The sequence below is a fragment of the Hylobates moloch genome, unplaced genomic scaffold, assembly GCF_009828535.3.
Source record: "Hylobates moloch isolate HMO894 unplaced genomic scaffold, HMol_V3 SCAFFOLD_3, whole genome shotgun sequence".
In the NCBI taxonomy this organism is placed as follows: Eukaryota; Metazoa; Chordata; class Mammalia; order Primates; family Hylobatidae; genus Hylobates; species Hylobates moloch.
This window is the reverse complement of record NW_026652278.1, coordinates 159,896,371-159,915,935: the sequence shown is the minus strand read 5'-3', so window position 1 is coordinate 159,915,935 and position 19,565 is coordinate 159,896,371. Positions and strand designations below refer to the sequence as shown.

General features: G+C 35.9%; 1 long non-coding RNA gene across 1 annotated transcript in view; it reads left to right on the top strand.

The window, feature by feature from the left end:
* The window catches only part of LOC131382986 (uncharacterized), a 39,837-nt gene that overhangs the window by 4,990 nt on the left and 15,282 nt on the right, over window positions 1-19,565 (top strand). Inside the window, exon 3 of the long non-coding RNA XR_009212629.1 lies at window positions 17,212-17,316. This is a non-coding gene — a long non-coding RNA (uncharacterized LOC131382986). The remainder of the gene's footprint in view (window positions 1-17,211; window positions 17,317-19,565) is intronic.

Genomic DNA, 19,565 nt, shown 5'->3' with positions numbered 1-19,565 from the left:
TGTAAAGGTAGAGGTGGGTCTATGAAAAGTTCTTTAGTGCTGAAAAACAGAAAAAAAATTAAATACCATAAGAATCACCACAATCCAGAGTCCTTTTTTGACCTCTGTTTCTTCCTTTCCCAGATACCTGCTCAGAGAGGTGCTAAAAATTTATTTCTTCAAATACTATTCTGACCAAATATCTCTAGTGGAATATCTCTAATAGAATATTAAAAGGCTTATTTATTATTGTAGTTGGAATTGGAACTTAACTTATGGTTGTAAATACAGAATTTTTTTTTTCTTTGAAAACTCTTACATGTCTCATATTTTTATGTAGGAGATGTTAGGATATCAATATTAAATCTTTTGTGCTTTCTCTTGTGGGCATTTAGTGCTATAAATTTCCCTCTACACACGGCTTTAAATGTGTCCCAGAGATTCTGGTACATTGTGTCTTTATTCTCACTGGTTTCAAAGAACATCTTCAGTTGGAAGTTCTAGCCAGTGCACTCAGGCAAGAGAAAGAAATAAAGAGTATTCAATTAGGAAAACAGGAAGTCAAATTGTCTCTGTTTGCATATGACATGATTGTATATTTAGAAAACCCCATCGTCTCAGCCCAAAATCTCCTTAAGCTGATAAGCAACTTCAGCAAAGTCTCAGGATACAAAATTAATGTGCAAAAGTCACAAGAATTTCTGTACACCAATAACAGACAAAGAGAGCCAAATCATGAGTGAACTCCCTTTCACAATCACTACAAAGAGAGTAAAATACCTAGGAATCCATCTTACAAGGGATGTGAAGGACCTCTTCAAGGAGAACTACAAACCACTATTCAACAAAACAAAAGAGGACACAAACAAATGGAAGAACATTCCATGCTCATGGATAGGAAGAATCAATATGGTTAAAATGGCCATACTTCCCAAGGTAATTTATAGATTCATGCTATCTCCATCAAGCTACCACTGACTTTCTTCACAGAATTTGAAAAAACGACTTTAAAGTTCGTATGGAACCAAAAAAGAGCCCGCATAACCAAGACAATCCTAAGCAAAAAGAACAAAGCTGGAGGCATCACACTACCTGACTTCAAACTATATGACAAGGCTACAGTAACCGAACAGCATGGTACTGGTACCAAAACAGATATATAGACCAATGGAACAGAACAGAGGCCTCAGAAATAACACCACACATCTACAACCATCTGATCTTTGACAAACCTGACAAAAACAAGCAATGGGGAAAGGATTCCCTATTTAATAAGTGGTGTTGGGGAAAACTGGCCAGCCATATGTAGAAAGCTGAAACTGGATCCCTTCATTACACCTTATACAAAAATTAACTCAAGATGGATTAAAGACCTAAATGTAAGACCGAAAACCATACAAACCCTAGAATAAAACCTAGGCAATACCACTGAGGACATACGCATGGGCAAAGACTTCATGACTAAAACATCAAAAGCAATGGCAACAAAAGCCAGAATTGACAAATGGGATCTAATTAAACTAAAGTGCTTCTGCAGAGAGAGAGAAAAAAAAAACTCTCATCAGAGTGAACACACAACCTACAAAATGGGAAAAAAATTTTGCAATCTACCCATCTGACAAAGGGCTAATATCCAGAATCTACAAAGAACTTAAACAAATTTACAAGAAAAAAACAAACAACCCCATCAAAACTGGGCAAAGGATATGAACAGGCACTTTTCAAAAGAAGACATTTATGCAGTCAACAGGCATATGAAAAAATGCTCATCATCACTGGTCATCAGAGAAATGCAAATCAAAACCACAATGAGGTACCATCTCATGCCAGTTAGAATGGTGATCATTAAAATGTCAGAAAACAACAAATTCTGGAGAGGATGTGGAGAAATAGGCACACTTTTACACTGTTGGTGGGAGTGTAAACTAGTTCAACCATTGTGGAAAACAGTGTAGTGATTCCACAAGGATCTAGAACTAGAAATACTATTTGACTCAGTGATCCCAATACTGGGTATATACCCAAAGGATTATAAATCATGCTACTATAAAGGTACATGCACATATATGTTTATTGAGGCACTATTCACAATAGCAAAGACTTGGAATCAACTCAAATGTCCATCAATGATAGATTGGATTAAGAAATTGTGGCACGTATATACCATGGAATGCTATGCAGCCATAAAAAAGGATGAGTTCATGTCCTTTGCAGGGACATGGATGAAGCTGGAAACCATCATTCTGAGCAAACTATCACAAGGATAGAAAACCAAACACCACATTTTCTCACTCATAGGTGAGAAGTGAACAATGAGAACACATGGGCACAGGGAAGGGAACATCACACACTGGGGCCTGTCAGGGGGTGGGTGGATCGGGGAGGGATAACATTAGGAGAAATACCTAATGTAAATGATGAGTTGATGGGTACAGGAAACCAACATGACACATGTATATCTATGTGACAATCCTTCATGTTCTGCACATGTACCCTAGAACTTAAAGTATAATAACAAAATAAATAAAAAGAAAAATTACAATGTAAATACCATGGTGTCTGCAAGAATTTGGAGTTCAAAAAGAATTCAACACTGGCGTTGTAACTTAGGGATCACTATTCTACAAATACTATTTAAAGTCATAGCCCTGGATGAGATTCCCTAAAAAGAATAACGTAAGGAAAGAACGAAGCCCATTATTACATTTGCTCTGTCTAATATTGCCAGGTCTATATTGCTTCATTTTTCAGAACAAGATCCTGTGACAACATACTTTGCTTTAACATTAGTTTTTAGAAATTGTATCTGGTATTCAAAATATTAAGAATTATTTCACATGGATTTTCTGTAATAATGTATTTTGACTTTAGATGAGATTCAAATTTTAATTTGTATTGTTTCAATTTGCTTTATAAACTCTAAAACAATATAATGCTTAGTTTATTTATGAATAGGTTTATGCTACCATCTCATTCAAATTACGTTCAGAAAATAATTTGAAGTTAATATTGGCAATAACATTTTAGATTTAACATTAAAAAACATAATTTATGAAAAAATAAATTGGCACTCATTAAAATTAAAAATGTTCACTCTGTAAATTTTTTGTTAAGAAAATGAGAAAACAAGAAATAGATTAGAAAAAAATTGCAAAAACACATACCTAATAAAGACAAATCTAAAATAGAAAAATAAGACAATTTACCAATAAGAAAACAAAAAAATTAATAAGAGGACAGAAGATCTGAACAGACACCTCACTAAAGAAAATATGTAGAAATATGTAGGTAGAAAATAAGTCTATGAAAAGATGCTCAAGGTCATTTATTATTAGGGAATTGCAAATATAAACAGCATAACATGAAGCATGTGTTAAAGCCAGATATCACTAGAAAAATTTTATTAGATATGTAAAGTTTTATTTTATTTATAGCACTTTATTTCTTTTTTTAAGCTGACTAAGTCTTGGTGAAGATATGGTACAACAATAACTTGCATTCCTGCTGGTGGGAATGCAAAATAGTACAGCCACTTTGGAAGACAGTTTGACAGTTCCTTTTAAAACCAAACATAGCCTTACCATAGAACTCAGCAATTATGCACGTAGGTATTTACCTAACTGATTTGAAAACTTATGTCCACACAGCATCCTGCATGTCAATATTTGTAGAAGCTTTATTCAGAATTGCCAAGAACTGGAAGCAGCCAATATAACCTCTAATGAGTGAACAAATAAATTGTGGTACACCCATACAATGAGCTATTATACACAATAAAAATAAATGAGCTATCAAGCCACCACAAAAAAATACATGAATTTTAAATGAATATTACCTAATGAAATAAATTAACCTGAAAAAACTGCATACTGGATGATTCCCATTATATAATATTCTGGTAAAGACAAAATATAAGAACAGTAAAGAGATAAGTGCTTGTCAAGGGTTTAGGGAAAGGATGGTAGGGTTGAGTAGATGAAGTGTGGGACTGAGGATTTTTAGGGAAGGAAAACTATTCTGCATGTATGTATGTATTCAGTGTGATACTGTAACACTGAATTCATAACATGAAGCATGTGTTAAAACCAATTGAACTTTACAGCACAAAGACTGAACCTTAATGTATGCAACAAAAAATATATATTTATGAGGTTGAGGCATATTAGGAATAAATAATGTTTGTGACCAAAGAATCTAACTATATCGCTAAGATGAGAAACATTCTCTCTGAAGGGGCTGGGGTAAATGATGGAGACATACGTAACTTTGGGAATGTGTATGTAGATTAAATGCAAAAGGAAATGCATGTAAATGCTACAGTCCAGTTGGTAAATTTGCTTCCTATGGGCACGTAGGTTAACAAGTCTGAGACTGCTATACATGTATACTGGAATTGAACAATTAAATAAATGGATGTTGAAAGTTGGGGGAGCCTCATGTTTCTGCTGGAGTGAAAAGATATAAATATAAATAACAAGACAAGTCTAAAATGATTCATGCATGTGTTAGTGAATTCAAGTTAGAGACATCAGTATAAACTAATGCTTAGCTTAATATAGATACAGATGGTTTATATAGAAATATGTAGAGACCTGGGCATTGCTGGTGCCCTGGTTTTGGTTTCTAATACCATTATCCAATAAAGTTAGCCAGGGCTCCATGGATAAATGTCTGATTCTAGGACTGGGCCAGGAAATAAACAAGTTGAGTCTGAAATATCTTGTAGTTACCAAAAGTAAGAAGGATTGAAAAAAAAAATCAATGGGAATATATCAAAGAGACAATGAAGCTAAGTAAAAAATATGCTAATAACCAAACCTGGATTAATTTGACCAAAAAATACATTAAATTGCATTGAATTACAAATTAAATCATAAAATAAATATCCCCATGTTTTAGTCTGTTTGTGCTGTTATTAAAAATATCTGAGGCTGGGTAAATTTATAATGAAGAGAAATTTAATAGCTTACAGCTATGGAGGCTGAGAAGTTCAAGACAAGGGTCCTGGTATCTTGTGAGGGCCTTCTTGCTGCATCATAACATGGCAGGAAACATCGCAGGGTGGAAGGGCAAAGATAAATCATTAGTCATTAGAGAAATATAAACTAAAAAATCAGTGACATAGAACTATACACCCCTGGAATGACTATAATAAAAAAGACAATACTAAGTATTGGCTATTATAGAGAAAAACTAGAGCCCCTCCTACTTTGATATGGAATTTAAAATGGTATAGCCACTTGGGTAAACTCTTTGACATTTTCCTTTTTTAATTTTTGAGGTAGAGTCTCTGTTGTCCAGGCTGGAGTTCAGTGGCACCATCTCAGCTCACTGCAACCTCTACCTCCCAGGTTCAAGCAATTCTCTTGTCTCAGCTTCCACAGTAGCTGGAATTACAGGTGTGTGCCACCATGCTCAGCTACCTTTTTTTCTTTTTTTGTATTTTCAGTAGAGATGGGGTTTAGCCATCTTGCCCAGGCTGGTCTCAAACTCCTGACCTCAAGTGATCTTCCCGCCTCAGCCTCCCAAAGTGATGAGATTACAGGTGGGAGGGTATTTTCTTAAAAACTTAAATGCAAACTTCTCATATTACTCAACTGTTGCACTGGTAGGGATCTATCCAAAAGAAATGATAACATCCTCATAAAAATAATTGCATACAAATGCTCATAAAAGCATTATTTATAATATTCCAAAGGCGGAAACAATTCAAATATACAACAGTTGGTAATAGATGAACAAAATATATCAATACAATGGAATATTATTCAGTAATAAAAAAGACAAAACTACTGATTCAATATATAAGGTCAGTGAATCTTAAAAAAACATTGTTAAGTGAAAATGCTAAATACAAAAATAAAACTATTGTATATTTTCACTTCCGTGAAGTTTGCAGAAGAGGAAAATTTATAGAAAGAGTATATTGATGAATAAGGGTTTGGGACAGAGTGTGGTAATGGGTATTGATTGAAAATGACTCAAGGAAATACCTGTAGTAATATGAATGCTTTAAAATGAGAAGGTGGTGATGGTTGCACTTCTCTATAAATTCGCTAAAAAGCCATTAAATATGAATCATTGAACACTTAAAGGGTGAATTATATGGTAATATTTTTAGTAAATTTTCCTTAGTAATGCTATTTTTGAAAAATGAAAGCATATATCTACATTGTAGCATGAATTTTAGCTGAGGAAATATAAGATCGTGAACATTTTTTAAAAGACATCTGTGACAAGAAAATAAAGATAATGGGTCAGCTGAAGTGAATAATTTATCTTAGGAATTATGCAATGTAGCAAATTCCCTTTTCCAGGGTTCTACCTCATTATCAAAATGTTGTAAAGTAATAAATGCACTCATAATTTTATCTGGTAACTCTAACCTATTTGTGTAAAATTAAATCCTATCCCTCAAAATCCACTTTGATTTTCTTAATTGTTTGAACTCCTGGATGACAATGAGAAGCTAACACAATGCTTCAACAGGAAGAGCTAAGTAAGAAATATGGAATTAGCTAGTAATACACACTGAAATCTCAATAAAAATTATTATTGGCCTCCCGGTTTGGGACATTTTCATGGATTATATCCTGAAATATGTTTTCCAGATTTGTTCCATTTTCCCCATCTCTTTCAGGTGTATCAACCATAGATTCAGTCTCTACATAATCCCATATCTATCAGAGGTTTTGTTTATCCCTTTTCATTCTTTTTTCTCTATTCTTGTCTGCCTGTCTTATTTCAGAAAGACAATCTTCAAGTTCTGAGATTCTTTCTACTTGATCCATTCTGCTATTAATACTTGCGTTCGTGATTGCATTATGAAATTAACGTATTGTGTTTTTCAGGTCTATCAGGTCTGTTATGCTCTTCTCTGTACTGGCTATTTTGTCTGTCAGCTCCTGCAATGTTTTATGATGATTTTCATCTTCCATGCATTGAGTTACAATGTGCTCTTTTAGCTGAGTGAAGATCGTTTTTATCCATATTCTGAAGTCCACTTTTGTCATTTCAGACATCTCAGGCTGAGCCCAGTTCTAAACCCTTGCTGGAGAGGTCATGTAGTCATTTGGCGGAAAGAGAGGGCACTCTGGCTTTTTGAGTTTTCCGTGTTCTTGTGCTGATCCTTTCTCATCTTTGTGGGCTTACCCTCCTTCAATCTTTGAAGTTTCTGGCCTTCCGATAGAGTTTTGTTCTTGTTTTTGTTTTCTTGTAAGTCTGGCCACTTTTCTGTAGGGCTGCTGCAGTTCACTGAGTGTCCACTCTAGTCCCTAGTTGCCTCTGATTTTCCAGTACCTGGAGGTATCCCCAGAGAAGGCTGCAAAACAACAAAGATGTCAGCCTTATCCTTCCTCTGGGAGCTCCATCACAGTGGGATACGGACCTGTGGCCAGCCTGAACTCACTTGTCGGAGCTGCCTAGGGGCCTGCCTAGAGGTCTCACTTAGGAGGAACTGGATTGGGATACCTTTTAAAAAAAGCAGCCTGGCCATTTTTACGATATTGATTCTTCCTATCCATGAGCATGGAATGTTCTTCCATTTGTTTGTGTCCTCTTTTATTTTGTTGAGCAGTGTTCATGTCTAAAACACCAAAAGCAATGGCAACAAAAGCCAAAATTGACAAATGGGATCTAATTAAACTAAAGAGCTTCTGCACAGCAAAAGAAACTACCATCAGAGTGAACAGGCAACCTACAGAATGGGAGAAAAATTTTGCAATCTACTCATCTGACAAAGGGCTACTATCCAGAATCTACAAAGAACTCAAACCAATTTAAAAGAAAAAAACAAACAACACCATCAAAGAGTGGGTGAAGGATATGAACAGACACTTTTCAAACGAAGATATTTATGCAGCCAAGAGACACATGAAAAAGTGCTCATCATCACTGGCCATCAGAGAAATGCAAATCAAAACCACAATGAGATATCATCTTACACCAGTTAGAATGGCGATCATTAAAAAGTCAGGAAACAACAGATGCTGGAGAGGATGTGGAGAAATAGGAACACTTTTACACTGTTGGTGGGACTGTAAACTAGTTCAACCATTGTGGAAGACAGTGTGGCGATTCCTCAGGGATCTAGAACTAGAATACCATTTGACCCAGCCATCCCATTACTGGGTATATACCCAAAGAATTATAAATCATGCTACTATAAAGACACATGCACATATATGTTTATTGTAGCACTGTTCACAATACCAAAGACCTGGAACCAACCCAAATGTCCAACAACGACAGACTGGATTAAGAAAATGTGGCACATATACACCATGGAATATTATGCAGCCATAAAAAATGATGAGTTCATGTCCTTTGTAGGGACATGGATGAAGCTGGAAACCATCATTCTCAGCAAACTATCGCAAGGACAAAAAACCAAACACCACATGTTCTCACTCATAGGTGGGAACTGAACAATGAGAACACTTGGACACAGGGCAGGGAACATCACACACACAGGCCTGTTGTGGGGTGGAGGGAGTGGGGAGGGATAGCATTAGGAGATATACCTAATGTAAATGACGAGTTAATGGGTGCAGCACACCAACATGGCACATGTATACATATGTAACAAACCTGCACATTGTGCACATGTACCCTAGAACTTATAGTTTTATATACATATATATTATATGTGTATATATATATATATATATATACATATTTACAAGCGTGAGCCACCGTGCCCAGCCAGACTGCTTTATATGTATGTGTGTGTATATATATATATATGAATGAAGCAGTCTGGCCATGCTTTCTTAGAAGAGCTGTGCCATGCTGTGGTACCGCTAGCCATATGCAGAAAATTGAAACTGGACCCCCTACTTACACCATATACAAAAATTAACTCAAGATGGATTAAAGACTTAAATGTAAAATCTGAAAACTATAAAAACCCTGGAAGACAATCTAGGCAATACCGTTCAGGACATACGCACGGGGAAAGATTTCATAATGAAAATGCCAAAAGCAACTGGAACAAGAGAAAAATTGAAAAATGATATCTAATTAAACCACAGAGCTTCTTTACAACAAAAGATACTATCAACAGAGTAAGCAGACAACTTGCAGAATGGTAGAAAATTTTTACAAACTATGCATCTGACAAAGGTTTAATATCCAGCATCTGTAAGGAACTTAAATAAATTTACAAGAAAAAGAAAAACAACCCCATTAAAAAGTGGGCAAAGGACAGGAACAGAAGGAACAGACACTTATCAAAAGAAGCTATACATGTAGCCAAAAAGCATATGAAAAAGAGCTCATAATCACTGATCATTAGAGAAATGCAAATCAAAACCACAATGAGGTACCCATCTCACACCAGTCAGAATGGCTATTAATAAAAAGTCAAAAAATAACAGATGCTGGCGAGGTTGTGGAGAAAAAGGAGCACTTATACACTGTTGGTGGGAGTGTAAATAAGTTCAATCATTGTGGAAGATGGTGTGAACATTCCTCAAAGACCAAGAGGCAGAAATAGCATTTGACCCATGAATCCTGTTATCGGGTATATACCCAAAGGAACATAAATTGTTCTATTTTAAAAACAGATGAACACTTATATTTATTGCAGCACTATTCACAAAGGCAAAGACATGAAATGAACCCAAATGACCATCAGTGACAGACTTGATAAAGAAAATGTGGTACATATACACCATAGAATACTATGCAGCCATGAAAAATAATGAGATCATGTCCTTTGCAGGAACATGGCTGGAGCTGGAGGCCACTGTCCTTAGCAAATTAATGCAGGAATAGAAAACCAAGTACTGCCTGTTCTCACTTATAAGTGGGAGCTAAATGATGAGAACTCGTGGATACATACAGGGAAGCAACAGACACTGGGGCCTACTAGAGGATGGAGAGTGGGAGGAGGGAGAGGATCAGCAAAAATAACTAATGGGTACTAGGCTGGCTTAATACCTGAGTGATGAAATAATCTGTACAACAAACCCCCATGACACATGTTTACTTATGTAACAAAACTGCATATCCTGCACTTGTACCCCAAACTTAAAATCAAAGTTTAAGGAAAACCTAATTATTCCTATAAAAAGTCTCAGTTCTTACTCTCATAAGGTCTGCCAAAGAAATTACCTAATATAACATCACTCAAATCTAGGAGTATACCCATAACTGTGATGACACACTTGAACAAATCAAAGTGCTAACTAGTTAAATAATTTTCACTTATTTCTGGAGGCTTTTATCCATTCATCTAGCATCACTGACCACACCTTCTGCCCCAATTACCAGAAGGTCCCTAAAACCAGTTGTGGAGGTCTAGACATTTTCGTTAATCCACAGCCCCCCACTGCTTCTCATTGTTACCAGGCTACCATACCATGTGGTATTGTATATATCTTCTAAGAGTCAAACATTGTGTCCCAAATAGTTTTAACTACATTAACATATAACTTTTTTTTTTTAATTGAGCACACAATACCAGTTCAGAATCTCCTTTTCCCAAGACCAATATCCTATCAAGGACCTTATAGCTTTTCCCTGCCACTAAATCTTTTATTGACCAGCTCCCTAGTCCACTGTGACCAATCTTCCTAGCTTTGAGACTTGTGGATTAGTCTTCACCCTTTACAGGCAAAGGTAAATTGGCCTCCTTGGACTCCAATGGCCAACACTGCCAACCAGGCATCTCAGTAAATACATATGTGTGGATTACCAATCAGCTGAAGAATAGGTAAGTAGTCTCTGGAGCTCTCTCTCTGTATCTTTCTCCTGTTCGTGCCTTTCTTTTCTGTTTTTCAATTCTCTGGCTTGTGCATTCCAGCTACTTTGTTCTCCCCAAATTCTCAACTCTGTATCCTCAATTGAGGAGCCTGCAGGAATATGTTTGGGTTCACTCTCCCTATGCTGTGTCCTATGAACTCTCTCCAGGCAGTAAAATGGGACAACTCTACAGCTTAACTGATACTTCACCTAAGAGAGAACTGCCTTGTGCTATTTATTGTCCAACGTCTACAAACACTTGCCTCACATACTTTGTTCTGTGTTTAACTGTTTGAAGCAGAAGGATAAATAAATTCCGTATGAACCCATCATGGCTGGAAAAAAGAAGCCTCATCTCCCAAACCCAGGGAGGTTTTAAAAATTATTATTATTAATATTATAGCAATTGCTCCTGAAAAGTCTCAGAATAATAGCAGACTTCACTGACTCTAAGATGTCATTGGGTTTTAAATGCACTATTATGTAAGACTAAGAAAGAGTAACACTTCCAATTTGACTTTTACATTGCTATCTCTATATAAAGATTTCAGAGACATTAGAGGTAGAAAAGTGGCACCAAGTTAATGAAACATGATCTCACTGACAATATACGGCAAATAAACATTATAATAAGATTCAAATTCATACGTGATATTTAACTAGTTTTGCCTGCTCTATTTTTGTAAGTTAGATACACACAAATATTTCATTTCTTTGTAGTTATCCTAATAAGGAAGTTTTTTGCATAAATGGGCGAGTCTTGTAGAAACTAAAAATTACATACAAAATGAGAGCATCTGGTATTCGCTGGCCTCTTAGAGGCTTAAAATATATCTCTCTGCGACGATGACATACTGACTGAGCATTTCTATCAACTTTTTATACAATTAGAGACTTCATATAGCACTGTGGTGTTTCCTTAATCAAATAGAGTTAAAAGAAAATATGAAAAGGGAATAAAGATTGTAGTGAAACATAACTTTTAAAATCTTTGGAGTAAACACTTACCATATCACTATTCTGAAACAGAATGTTTACATATTTCCAGTTCAGCAGTCCTTCAGGTAAGTGATGACATTCAAAACTGAAATTCAAATTTGAATTCTAGATGCAAGTCCACAGGATTCCCAATGGACAAACTGAATTAACTCTCACAATTCCTTGAAGCTTTGCTGGCTAGGGAGATGTAGTAAGTCTAAAATACATAATTATCTGGTATTCATAAATATAGCAAATGGGGTCTATTATATATTTAGAACCTAGATCTTTAAAGAACCAGCTATATACCAAGGAAGCATAAAAATCACAATCATTTTTCATCAGTTCATTCAGTCCCATGTAACTAGTTCTTGTTCTGCTTTATCTTGGGTTAACTAATTGATGAACTGATTAGTTTCTCTACTGTAGTTCTAGAAGTCCGTACACAGTCTAGTGGTGTGTTCTCAGAGTTATTTCAGCAATGCCATGAGAAGCCTGTATTCCAGATTAACTGTCTTAGTTCTGTCTGTGGTTTCTGAGACAGTCACATTTTGTTAAAAATGAAGCACTTTGGCTAGTAGTTAATTACAAGAACTTTTAGGGAAGAATCGGAATAAAATTAAAATTATTTCTTGATGACAAATAGCTTTAAATCGCCATGGTTAAAGATCTGATGAGAGTTTAACAAAATATTTGGTTTATGACATCACAGGTTATATTTCCAGTTATTTTTGTGGCATAACAATTGAAATTATTACTGGTAACATTATACTATTGTGTCCGGAATTGGTGGGTTCTTGGTCTCACTGACTTCAAGAATGAAGCCGCGGACCCTCGTGGTGAGTGTTACAGTTCTTAAAGGCGGCGTGTCCGGAGTTTGTTCCTACTGATGTTCAGATGTGTTCGGAGTTTCTTCTTTCTGGTGGGTTCGTGGTCTCGCTGGCTCAGGAGTGAAGCTGCAGACCTTGGCGGTGAGTCTTACAGCTCTTAAGGCGGTCCGTCTGGAATTTGTTCCTTCTGATGTTTGGATGTGTTCGGAGTTTCTTCCTTCTGGTGGGTTCGTGGTCTCGCTGGCTCAGGAGTGAAGCTGCAGACCTTCGCGGTGAGTCTTACAGCTCTTAAGGCCGCGCGTCTGGAGTTGCTCGTTCCTCCCGGTGGGCTGGTGGTCTTGAGAGGTGACAGCATGCAGGCAGTCCTCACAGCCCTCGCTCGCTCTCGGCGCCTCCTCTGAGTGGGCTCCCACTTTGGTGGCACTTGAGGAGCCCTTCAGCCCACCGCTGCACTGTGAGAGCCCCTTTCTGGGCTGGCCTAGGCGGGAGCCAGACTCAGGAGCCCAGCTGGCTTCACCCAGTGGATCCCGCCCACCGGCCGCAGATGGAGCTGCTTGCTAGTCCCGCGGCATGTGCCCGCACTCCTCAGCCCTTGAGTGGTCAATGGGACTGGGCGCCGTGGAGCAGAGTGCGGCGCTCGTCGGGGAGGCTGGGGCCGCACAGGAGCCCACCGAGGCGGATGGGGAAGGCTCAGGCACGGCCGGCTGCAGGTCCCTAGCCCTGCCCCGCGGGAAGGCAGCTAAGGCCTGGCGAGAAATCGAGCGCAGCGCCGGTGGGCCAGCACTGCTGGGGGACCCAGTGCACCCTCCGCAGCCGCTGGCCTGGGTGCTAAGCCCCTCATTGCCTGGGGGCCGGCAGGGCCCGCCGGCTGCTCCGAGTGAGGGGCCCGCCAAGGCCACGCCCACCCGGAACTCCAGCTAGCCCGCAAGCGGCGCGCGCAGCCGCGGTTCCCGCTGGCGCCTCTCCCTCCACACCTCCCTGCAATCTGAGGGAGCCGGCTCGGGCCTTAGCCAGCCCATAAAGGGGCTTCCACAGTGCAGCGGTGGGCTGAAGGGCTCCTCAAGTGCCGCCAAAGTGGGAGCCCAGGCAGAGGAGGCGCGGAGAGCGAGCGAGAGCTGTGAGGACTGCGAGCATGCTGTCACCCCTCACTATGATGTGTCATGGCTAGGTATAGCATTAACAAATTTCTATGAACTTTGTACAATTTCTGAAATAACTGTATTAATAATATTTGCCCGGACAAATATCATGTAGAGTAGGCTGAATATCTTTTTTATTTGACAACACTTTTCATGCAATTTAACATATCAAATAAACCAAATAATTTGTAACATCTCTCTTTTACACAACAAAAGAATAAATTGTTTGAGGTTATTCAGCGACCTCTTGGGAATCTCAATGTCAATTAAAGAACAACAATCTTTTATTTAGGATTTGATTTTGGAAGGACAAAATTGTAAAAAATATGTTAAAAATTGGTTTTTGAAAACTGCAGTCTGCATGCTCTTAATTAAGAACATGATGAAGGTTAACATAAAGCACAGGAAATTCATCTGATAGAACAGAAATCTTGGTTTCCTATGCAGATGAATTAAATGGTAAATAAAACCTTTCACAGTCATTTTATTAAGATAATACTGTAATCAGAACAGTAATCCAATAAAGCTATAATTTGAACAGAAAAAAGACAAATTTTTGTTTTGCATCAATCCACTTTTGATGATAAACTTAATTTTTTTAAATGTTGTAAATAAATGAGTTCAATCTTTGCCAATTTGGCCAAATAATTTTTTTTCACAAACCTTCTCTAACTTTCCATATATATTCAGTTTTTGTCGTGTATTTTTCTTTCTTCTCATTCTGGAAAAACCGATTGTTTTAGTTTAGGACGAATTATTGTCCTAAACACATTCTTAATACCTTATATACTTTTTCTTGTCAAACTACATTCATATTCCTTTCATACTTTTTGTACTAAGTTGTTGCCCTTATATATTTAGTAGTTTTATTTTCATATGTTGATTATAATTTTAACTATTAGTAATCGTTCCTTAACAGAGAAAGTTAGGCAGTAGACATTTGTAAGTTGTCTGTTGCTTACCAGAATTCTGTAGATTACTAGCAAACTTTACAGTTATACTATCTGACAATTTTATTGGTATGAATTTTCTCACAGTATAATTTTTCGATATGTCAAAAAGTACATGTTTATTGCCAGAACTAAATATCTTTAATACCCTTATACCATATAAAAATAAGAAGTCAAAAGAATATAAACTGGATCTTACGTTTGGTAATTAAGGTTTCCATAGTTTATCTTACTCAGAAATTATCTGGAACTTTTTTTAGACAGATGTATAATGTTAATCAAAGCTAGCCACCATCTCCAGTTTCTTACCTGTTGACTGTTTTTATAGCACATGCATGCATGTGAGACAAGTATAAAACACACACAAACGACAAAAAGTTAAATGCATAGGTTTTTTCAATTGTTTTACTATATGTTTAACATGCATAAAGTACTGGATTTCAAGAAATTCATTTTTACTGCACCTTTACTTGTATATTTTTTCTTAGGATGAATTTATAATTTTGGCTAGTAAAACCAAGTAGAACAACGATGTATGCTCATACTGTACTAATGCTAATATCTTGGAAAACATGGCTGTTTTTATTAAACCAACAATATTAAATTAGTCTTTAAAGATTTACTCAAAATACATGAACTAAAAAAGTATATGGGTTACTTTCTATGTTTCTGGGAGTGTTTGGAATATTTAATTTATATAAGCACTTATTTATCTCTAAACCAATTTGAATAGAACGTTTTAAAATTTTTTGTAAGTTAATTTTTAATACCATCTACGGTTAGATAAATATCACATATGCATAACATACATACATACCTATATAGCTAAACACACAGACATACATGGAGACCTTACAGCTTACATTCTAAATAGAAGACTCTGCTTTTCCCACTTTACATTTCTTCTCTCAGCTGTATTTCTGGAATATAGAACAAGCTAAGTTTCCCTATTTAATATGAGGGTTAATGCTTTTTACCCATATTTATTGGGGAGACTTTTAGGATTTTCTTCAATTCCAATATGTATTTTTAAGGAGGCTGTGGATATTGCTCAGCATTAGTAATAGCAAATCAGGAGGTAGCAGTAGATAATCTATTAATTTGTATAACATGGGCCACATTATTTAATCTAGAAAACATAATTAAAAGAGAAGATAAATATTTTTACTATTTCTGTAATTGGCTAAAATATTTGAAAATCAGTTATCCATTTGTAATGCAACATTTAATAAGGAACTTCTTAGAATTCACTATTTTTTTCGTTAAATATACAAAAGGGAACACAATATAGTCCTCTGCTTTTAGAATCTAACAGACTACATCATCATTCTCATCTGTTACTAAAGAAAATAAAATTGCATCCATTAGAATATTTAATATTCCAATAGGTTTCAATTGTGGCAAATACCCAAAGATTTTATAAAGTCAGCTACCAGCCATCATAATCTATATTATTAAGAAACAATTATGCCAGAAAACAAAATCAATAATAATTCTCTAGGAAATCATATCCAAAGTAATTAAACAGTGATATAATAAAGTATTCACTGCCAGAAATGGTTTTTTGAGAGTTGAGGATAGTGGCCAATGATGAAGGACTTTAGGAAAGTGAAAATGTAACATATTTTAATTCGCTAACAGTTATTTCACACTAAGTATCCATACATTTAGTAGTAGTAATTGAATTCCAAGTATAATCAATTAATTGCCACATTATTTTAAATATTCTTTTGAAAGGAAAGTATGTAATAACTATTAAATAACATCTTTGGAGTTCAAAAAAGTAAAAAATTGCAGGTGCTATGGTTTTGCTAAATTAACTAATGTCTACTTTATTAGGCATTAGTCAACAAAGACTCATTGAATTTTAATGAACCAATTTTTAGATATGTTCATCAATAAGATTTTACAGGTTTTTTTTTTCTAGTCTCAACTCATGGAAGACATTAATTATAATGAAAAGAGCAAGCTGCTGTAAGGATATTTGGGCAATTGCAAGAAAATCCAGACTGTGAAAATACAAATTTGGAAATTAAAAAGGGAGTTTCTCATGAAAGCAAAATCGAGAATGCTTTCAGTTCACCTGTATTTTCTTTATTTCTATGGGGGAAAATTCATTGAAGGACACAGTCATTGTGGAAGAAAAAAATCTAAAAATTTTCTAGTAATTTGAATACTATAAGTAAACACTATTTTGCCTTACCTAAGTAATAAATGTATTATTGAAATTTGGAGCATTTTTATTCACTAAATATAGCAATATCATTTTATACATATTTTATCAGTTGGTGTTTATTTAGGAAAACAAAAGCTTCTTTAGGTGTTTTGAGAAGGAAGTAGCTTAAAATAGGAAAATTGAGGCTTAAACAGTTGGAAGCTAGAGTAATACAGGACAGAGAATCTGGAATTGCAGGGATGGACTCAAAGTTCTCTAGCACCCACTTGGGTATTTTCTGGGAGAAAGTTCAGAACTATTATAAGCCACCACTGATGACATCCGCTGCCAACAGTACCAATGTTAGTTATTCTCAGGACACATGCAAAAGCTGCAGATAAATCATAATGTCTTATGTCTGCTGTTTTCCACAGGACTTTGCAAAGCTGCCATGGAAGAATAATGGCTTCTCTCTTTTCCATCATCCTAGTCTACATTTGGCCATTCATTGTGGAATCTGACAAAAACTCTCCTGGTAGGTGAGTTGGGAAAATTGAATTTTCAGGCTCTAAACCTCCATGGGGAAAAGGGAGGAGCTTTAAAAAGCAGGAATGGCGTTGTTTTCAATGAAATAACTAAAAAACTCTGGACCTCTTTTTTTACCATGATTTCACATCTGCTTGTTTAAAGGAAACTTTATGATTTTTTTTTATGTTGATTAATGTTCTTATAAATCAAGTAATTACATCTTGGTGTGGTTCTTTATATAATTTTACATATTCATGGAGTATATACATCTTTGACAAATGCAGCTTAGGCTTAATGTTTTGACACTTCACTAATTCCAACAATTTGATACAAATACTCTATTGAAATTCTTCCTGCTAAGGTCAACAAAGACTAGTTGTCAATGTCCATGGCTCATTTAAAATTCTCGTTACATTTTCTTTTTCTGTGTTATTATTAGTAGTAACAGTTCACATTCTTGAAATCATTGTTCACTTGACCTTTGTTCAGTAGGGTTGAACTTTATTATGAGCCCTGTCCTTACTCAGCCTCCATTTACATTACTATTCCTTTTTTTGCCTCCATTTTACTCCTTTTTCTTTACCAACATCATGTTTTTTCATGCCTTGTTTTCTTCTCCCTTACAGCTCTATAAATTATCTCTGTCTAGCATTACTCTGAATAGCTCTATTTAAATGGCTCACAGAAATGATAATTGATAATCTTTATATATATAAGAATAACTTTAATATTCAATGACTTCTCTTTCTATATTCTCTCTTTTGGTTACTTCATTATTTATTCAGTGAATTAAAAGATCAAATTCAATACCACAGTTAAAGGCACACATGGAAACTATGCTTTCTTTGACTTTTTACCCTGGTCTAGAACACAGCACAATGTCAAAAATGATGGTTAAACCAATAAGATATTTAAGAAAACAAAAAACATATATCATGTAAATAAATTTGAGAAAATGAAGTGGCAGCAAAATTGTTCAAAACCTCATCTGTTAGAAACTCATTTCCCATACCAGACCAACTCATTCCAATGGAAGCATGTGGTGTACATGATAAGGAATCTCTAAGTCATCAAGACAGAAATAAAAAGCGACGCAAGTTAGTGACTATAAGTTTTTATATGTCGATGAGTGACAAGTATTTATTTAAGAAGATGTACTAGTTTCTGAAGTGTTTACATTAATGAAATAAACTGGAAGTTTATCAAAAGCTAACTGCAAAATCACAAAGAAGACCAATCACCTTGTTCGCTAAGGCAGCTGTCTGAGAACGTCTCCAGATTAGGAAGCACACAGGCACCTTGCTTTTCGAATTTGCAGGAGCCACATATAAGTATATTTAACATAGGCATGAGGATTATAGACAATAGCAAATCTATTCTAGTGATGTAAAGTATATGTTCTTTAATACATCATTCAGAACTCACCCTTTCTACCACATCTAATGTGGATTGCGTGCCTTATCCCACCTTTTTATTTTTTACATTCCTGGAGCACCTGGTCACAACTTGAACATCAGTGGTATCACTGACTGCATGGAAATTACCTGGCTACTTGTATGCCTTCAAACAGAAGACTGAACCATTTGGAGGGATGTGTGACTATACTTTTTTTTACATCTTTATATCACTTCACATGGCTCTTATTAGTTGTTCAATAGTTGCTGAATATTGACACTCATATGAGTGAGAAGTCATGACAATGACTGCAATAAACTCAAGTCACCCTTGAAATAGACAGAAATGCTTGAGAGATGCCACTCAGTGAATCAACTTGATAAGCAAGATGTAGGATTTGTAGAACAGTAAAGGAAATGGAATCCAGATTTGGGGTGTTGATGGGGAGATTCTGAACAATTGATGAGTGTGTATATTAAATGAAAGATTTTCAAATTTCTAAATGAGCTTTTTAAAAGTACAATTTACATACAAAGAAAATTCACTTTTAATGCAGTTCTGTGAGTACAGATATATGCATATAGTAGTGTAACCATCACCATAATGAAAATTTAAAGTGATTCTAACCCCCAAATTCCTGCATGTCTGTTGTAGACAACTCCTCCCTCACACTCTCAATCTCTGTTAGCTACTGGTATGTTTTCTATCTCTATACTCTTACCTTTTCCATGATGTCATAGAAATATAATCTTACTAGACTCTCAGATTGTCTACTTTCACTTAACATAATAAATTTGAGATTCTTGCACATATGAGTTTTTTTTTCCTTTTTGAGTATTATTGCCTCATTTAAATACCTTGTAGT